Below are 7,780 nucleotides of genomic sequence, written 5' to 3'. Positions count from 1 at the left end.
TACTTCTCTTGTCATGCTGGAATGACCTATTGAAGAAACCCCTAATCTAATAATAATGACTCCAACCCCAAAAGAAGGATAGGTTTGACAATAGCCTACTAAGGTTGGTTCCAATAGCCTACTGGTAGAACTGAATAGGACTCTAACTTCACAAGGTATAGAGTCCCTAGAAAAGCCCAGACAGTGATACTACGTAAGATCTTCAGCCATGTGTATATATTGATCTTGTGAGGATAGCGTTTTTCCTAGAGCCAAAAGCCTGTCAAGATACCTGTACTTGCTTGTTTATAGCAGCATAATTCACAATTGCAAAGATGGGAAAGCAACCTAAATACCCATCAACTGATCAGTGGATAATTAAAATGTGATATATAAACCATGGAATACTATCCAGCCATAAAAAAGAATGAAACAAGCCAGGCTCGGTGGCTCAGCCTGTAATCCCGTGCCTTGGGAGGCTGAGGTGAGTGGATTGCCTGAGCCCGCGGGTTCGAGACCTGCCTGGGCAACTTGGTGAGACCTCATCTCTACAATAAATCAAAAAATCAGCTGGGCGTGGTAGCGCGCGCCTGTAGTTCCAGCTACTTGGAAGGCTGAGGCAGAAGGATCACTGGAGCCCAGCAGGTTGAGGCTGCGGTGGCCAGGAGCGGTCACTGTACTCCAGTCTGGGTGACAGAGACTCCAACTCAACAAAACAAAACAAAAAAATCCCAAAGAGAATGAAACAATGTCTTTTTCAGCAACTTGAATGGAATTGGAGACCATTATCCTAAGTAAGGTAACACAGGAATGGAAAACCCAATACCACATGTTCTCACTTATAAGTGGAAGCCAAGCTAAGGGCCTGCAAAGGCATAAAGAATGAGCATTGGAGATTCAGAAGGGGAACGATAGGAAAGAGAGGAATAAAAAATTACCTCTCAGGTATAATATGCACTAATGGAGGTGATGAGCCCCAACTTTACCACTGTATAAATCAGTCATGTAACCAAAAACCATTTGTACCCCTAAAGCTATGAAATAAATAAGTTTTTAAAAAGATAAAATGAAAGTGTCATTTTTAGCTGTAGAATAGAGATCAAGTATGGAATCAAATTTTGTATTTAAGAATGGCAATTTTAGTGACCAAGCTGAGAATCAAATCAAGAACTCAATTTCATTTACACTAGCAGCCAGAAGCTAGAATATCTAAGACTATATTAGGTTAAAGAGGAGGTTAAATCAAGAGGTTAAAGATCTCTACAAGGAGAACTATAGAACTCTGATGAAGCAAATTACAGCGGACACAAACGGAGAAACAATCCCATGCCTATGGATTTGAAGAATCAACATTGTTAAAAATGATCATATTACCCAAAGTAATCTGCAGATTCAATGTAATCCCTATCAAACTACCAATGTCATTTTTTCACAGACTTAGAAAAAAATCTAAAATTCATATGGAACCAAAAAAAGAGCCAACATAGCCAAAGCAACTCAAAGCCAAAAGAACAAAGTTGAGGGCATCACATTATCTGACTTCAAATTATTCTACAAGACATATAGTAACCCAAATAACATGGTACTGGTACAAGATTAGACACATGGACCCATGAAACAGAATAGAGCATCCAGAAATAAACCCAAATGCCGACTGATTTCTTACAAAGCAGATAAAAACACTGGAGAAAGAACATTTTATTCAATAAACAATGCTGGGAAAACTGGATAGCCACATGGAGCCAGTGACCTTAATCTCTATCTCTTCCCATGTAAAAACATTAACTCTGCTGGGCTCGGTGGCTCAGCCTGTAATCCCGTGCTTTGGGAAGCCGAGGTGAGTGGATTGCCTGAGCCCATGGGTTCGAGACCCACCTGGGCAACCTGGTGAGATCGCATCTCTACAATAAAAATCAAAAAATTAGCCGAGTGTGGTAGCACACGCCTGTAGTTCCAGCTACTTGGAAGGCTGAGGCGGAAGGATCGTCAGAGCCCAGCAAGTCGAGGCTGCAGTGGCCGGTAGTGGCCACTGCACTCCAGTCTGGGTGACAGAGTGAGACTCCAACTCACAAAAAAAAAAAAAAAAAGCAAAAAAAAAAAAAATTAACTCAAAATGGATTAAAGGCTTCAATGTCAGACCTGAAATCATAAAAAGAATCATAGAAGAAAAGAATCATAGAAGAAAATCTAGGAAAAACTCTTATGGCCATCAGTCTAGGCAAAGTATTTACGGATAAAACCCCCAAAGCAAATGCAACTAAAACAAAAATAAACAAGTGAGACTTAATTAAAAAGTTTCTGTACAGCTAAAGGAAAAATCAACAGAGCAAGTAGGCAATCTACAGAATGGGAAAATATATTCACAAACTACACACCTAACAAAGGGCTAGTATCCAGAATCTACAAAAAGAACTTGAGCAAATCAGCAAGAGAAAAGCAAATAACCCCATTAAAGAATGGGCAAGCAATGTAAACAGATATATCTCCAAAGAAGATCCACAAATGGCCAACAAACATATGAAAAAACACTCAATACTCAGCATCACTAATAATCAAGGAAATGATCACTAATAATCAAGGAAACGCAAATTAAAATCACGAGATACCACCTTACACCATCCAGAATGGCCATTGTTAAAACAATCAAAAAACAATAGATGCTGGCACAAATGTGGAGAAAAGGAGGCACTTATACTGTTGGTAAGAGTGTAAATTAGCACAGCCTCTACGGAAAGTGGTATAAAATTACTCAGAGAACTAAAAGAAGATCTACCATTTGATTTGGCAATCTTACTGCTAGTTATCTACTGTAAAGAAAAGAGACACCTGCACCTGCATGTTCATCACAACACAATTCACAATTGCAAAAATGTGGAATCAACCTAAATGCCCACCAACCAATCAGTGAACAATAAAAATGTGGTATATATACACCATATAATACTATGCAGTCATAAAAAAGAATGACCATGTTATTTGCAGCAATTTGGATGGAACTAGAGATCATCATCCTAAATGAACTGACCCAGAAACAGAAAACCAAACACCATATAGTCTTACTCATATGTAGGAGGTAAAGGATTACAAAGATGGAAGTCATGGACACCAGTAAGTGGGAGGGAAGTTGGGGTTAGGGTTCAGAAACTACCTACGGGGCACAGTGTTCACTGTCTGCGGGATGGGCCACCTGAGACCCAGTCCCCATCACTACACAATATCTTCATGCACCAAACATGCATATGTACTCCCTGAATCTAAAATAAAATAAAATTAAAAAATAAAAATAAAATGGTATTTCACAAAAGGAAGTTAATTAGCAATGAACTGCTGTTCTCAAGGATTTACGCTGCCCAGAATCAGATACTTTCATTCCCTCTCTCCGCCAGTTGCACTTTGGGAGTCACAGAATTCTTCTCTTTTAAATTTCTGTTTTTTCTTATAAAGCTGCTAATGTGAAATTGATGGTGGGTGTTTATCAGATATATTGAATTATGTGAAAGGGTGATAGTAGGGAAACAAGGATAACAGAACAAAGAGCAGCACCAGAAAAAGGAAAGTTGAGGAATAGAAGTTTCCCCCAGTATCCTTAGTGAATTGAGTTTTGAAAATAGGGGAAATAAAAAGAACAAAGAAAAGAGTAATTACAAAAAAAGATGAGGACAATAACTCTAAAAAAAATAATGATGATAATAATAATAATTGCATAGTCATCATTCTTTTAGAGTCTAAAATCAGTTCTTGTGAGAGGTAGGAAGCACTTGCTTGTCTATGTCCCTTGCCAACACATGCCTTCTTTTCCCACTCATTTGGGGCAAGGTTATCAGGGTTAGCAGAATTAAATTAACATGAAAAACATAGTCCTTACTTTTCCCTGTAACTTTTTATTTGGCTTTCTATTTTTTCAACTTTAACCCAGAAAATCGAATGTTTAAGTTTTCCTTCTGATGTAAATCTTATACAGTTTATCACCCTCTGATATAAATGTGTGTACACTAGAGTTTTGAGGAAATTTGAATTTGATAAAATTAACAACATGCCACTAGACTTCAGAATGTGATTTGTCTGGGAAAAATTCTCTTAATAAATGGAAACCTTAACAAAATTCACCTCCAATTCACTGAGATCCTTTTTAGGAGCAAGGAATTGCCCACAGTATGGTGTATTCTTTATAATTTGAAAGCTAAAACTAATTTTCAGAGAATGTTAAGTGTGAGAATGTTTGTCAAAAGAATTAGTGTCTACCCTTAGGAATTTTAAATTGATGAGGCATAGAGACCTTAAAAATAATAAAACGAATGTGAATACAGCATTTGCATGTGCCAAGTGTTGCACTCAGTATTTTACATGTATTTATTAATTCAATTCTTAGGACAATCTTGTGAAATAGATATTACTACTCCCACTTTAGCAATGAAGAACCTGTGGCGTGCTTAAGGTCCCATAACCTACAACTGAAATACCTGGCACTTATATCCAGGTACTGAGTCTGACTTTAGATCCTGGGTTTTTAAGAACCCCATTATACCCAAGTATACATTTGTTGACTAAATGAATAAATAAATGAAAGAACAGTCAAATCCAGTGGTTTTTTTAAAGCTATATTTCTTGATATATATCTTGTTGAACTGTGTTGTGTATGTGTAGGTTTTGTTCAGAAAAACAGAATCTCTATACTTATATGAATGAGCGACCGTGTGTTAGTGTGTGTGTGTGTGTGTGTGTGTGTGTGTGTGTGTGTGTGTGTGTGTGTGGGGTTGTTAAACATTGGAAAGTTTGCACACTAGGATTTTTTTAGGTAATTTAACTTGGTAAAATTAAGAACATATTTCAAGAACTCTTGTAAATTGGGAATAGCATTGGGCCTATCAGTCATATGATAACATAGAAGAAAAATATGTGCAGACAATTTAAGCAATAGAAATTGAAACTCCAAGCTGGGCTCGGTGGCTCAGCCTGTAATCCCGCGCTTTGGAAGGCTGAGGTGAGTGAATTGCCTGAGCCCACGGGTTCAAGACCCGCCTGGGGAACTTGGCGAGACCTCATCTCTACAATAAATCAAAAAATTAGCCGGGCGTGGTAACGCGCACCTGTAGTTCCAGCTACTTGGAAGGCTGAGGCGGAAGGATTGCCGGAGCCCAGCAGGTCGAGGCTGCAGTGGCTGGGTGACAGAGTGAGACTCCAACTCAAAAAAGAAGAAAAAAGAAATTGAAACTCCAGAGAGCAAACTGAGAAAGTAAATTGAAAATAAATTCATTTTGGCAATTGATTGATAATTTTTGAAAATAAAATTCAGTACCTATTTTCTCTCATATCTCTCTTATGTCTGACCAGGAAAAGGGAAATGATATATGAGCTGTAAAGTGAGAAATAAGAATAAAATCATAAGCCCTCCAACTGACAGAATGGACCCCCTCTTGCCCAAGGGCACCTCAGAGAAATTTTAAAACCTGAGCTCTCAGTCATGATGCCACAGAAGGTCAGACATACCTCATTATACCCACTCCCTTGATAACTGTCATTAGGCCTATTTTCCCTAAGGATTAAATAGAAACCAGCCCTTTCAAAGAACTTCACCACTGATATCAACCAACCACCTAACCTTTCTCCTCCCTTTTATCATTTCAACACTACAACCAATCAGCATTCCCTCTGACTGAGGAGTAGTTCTGGGCAATCTACAGAAATTGTGCAGTGAGGACTTTTGAGTCCTCTGCTTTACCTTTTGACGTTAGAGGGCCAAAACTCCACACTCAGATCATGTCAATGCAGATATTTTTTGAACATGGGATCCAATGAAAGGCATGAAGCTCAGTTGCATATGCATATGTTTCTCCTTTCATAAATGTTCATGACTCCTCCTATAGCTTATTGAATATGTATATTTGGCCACACCATTCAGCAAAATTTCCTATCTTATTCTTCTCACTCTCTAAGTGCCTGTTTTTGGCTTCTGGCTGGAGGCTGTGCTTCCCAGTCTGTCAGAATGACCGCCCTTGCAAGTTGCAAACTTTTATGAGATATAAAACTCTCCTTTCCAAATTTATGAACTTCATCATTCTTCAGTTGAAAACATATTAAAAGAATAACTACATATGATTCTGGTGAATTTATGCCTTTTTAAAAAAGATGTGGGGTACAACTCAGGGTAGGTATACAAATGATCATTACACAGGTACCCTTGTTGTTAAAAGGCCTCATCTATGTATAGGTCTACTCTACCAGAGCTCATAGATCCATTTACCAAAGGAATCTGATAGTACATGACACTGGCTCATATCACTTTTTGGCCTCTATTGTGGCATCACTACAATTATGATGGCTATGTTTTTTATCAATAAAAGTGATGAAATTGCTAAAAGTTGAGAAATCATTTGGGCTGTCTTGTTTCTAATTAAAAGTGCTTTCCATGTTGGGAAGGGGGTAGTATTTTTTAAAATGATTTATGTGCTTGCTTACAACCAATTATTGATAAGAATAGGTTCACAGCCTTGTTGGATACAATACTATTCTTTGTTAAGTTTTAACTTAGTTACCATGGACCATAAACTTGCTATAGTGGATATCCTGGGTATGGCATAACATGAAATACATTTGACCTTTGTCCCAGATTCTGGTCACAAAGTCCCTAAACCCCTTGGAATGTCTTGAGTGATAGGAGAGTTTTGTTATTCATAATGAGCCCTTTTTTATAACACCTGCTTTATGCTAATGAGGTGATTTAGGGTGGTATCCTTAGATAACCTCAGCGTGGGACTGTTTACCAGAGAGACCAAGTGATTAGAGGATTGGGATTTTTCAACTTCACTCACCAACCTCTGAGAAGTGGGGTGATAAAGGGACTGAAGATTAAGCTTTATAAACATTCTTGAAGAACACAATTTGAGGGGCTTCTGAGTGCTGGACATGTGGAAGTACTGGAAGGGTGGAGCTCCTAGAGAGAGCATGAAATCTCTGTAACCCCATTCTCATACCTTACCCTATGTAACTCTTCCAACTGACTGTTCTTGAGTTGTATCCTTACAATAAACTGATAAACACAAGTGTTTCCATGAGTTCAGCAAGCCATTCTATCACATTATTTAACTTAAGGAAGGAATTGTAGGAAACCTTGATTTATAGCCAATCATAAGTGTGGGATGTCCAGACTTATGACTGGCATCTGAAGTGGGAGCAGACTTGTGGGACTGAGCCTTTAATTTGTGGGATCTGACACTAATTCCAGGTAGATAGTGTCAGAATTGAATCAGACTGTAGGATACCCATTTGGTGTCCACTGGAAAATTACTTAATGTGAGGGTGAGAAAACCTCACACATCTTGTCATAGAAGTGCTCTATGCAGAGTTTTGAGAGTATAGTAGGAGAAAATGTTTATGTCACTGGGATATTTTACTTATGTATTGCTGATAAAAGAATCTTCTCAGTCTTTTGTTGGTGTAGTTATTTTCATAGGACCTAGGACTATGACCTATCACCAATGGTTTCAACTTGCTAGATTTGACCCTTGCTTCAGCTTTTTCAAATTGTGACATTATAGATGCTTTCTTTTTCATCATTATATCTTCTATCAATTTGATGAGCTTGCCTTCTCCAAGCTATAGAAATACATATCAAATAAGAAAGCCCCAAGGGCAGAACCTTATGGCCCTTTGGTAATAGTAAGCAACAGCTACATCCCATTAATTAGCTGATAAGCTGAACAACTGATTTTGGGGCTGACTTAATCATGTAAAAATAGAAGAAGTCTTAATGACTGACTGCATTTTGCCTCTGACACCCACTCTCTTCAGTGACATCTTTTAG

This window comes from Carlito syrichta, unplaced genomic scaffold (assembly GCF_000164805.1).
Source record: "Carlito syrichta isolate Samal-C Ts95f unplaced genomic scaffold, Tarsius_syrichta-2.0.1 Scaffold301832, whole genome shotgun sequence".
Lineage (NCBI taxonomy): Eukaryota > Metazoa > Chordata > Mammalia > Primates > Tarsiidae > Carlito > Carlito syrichta.
This window is presented reverse-complemented; position numbering follows the sequence as displayed.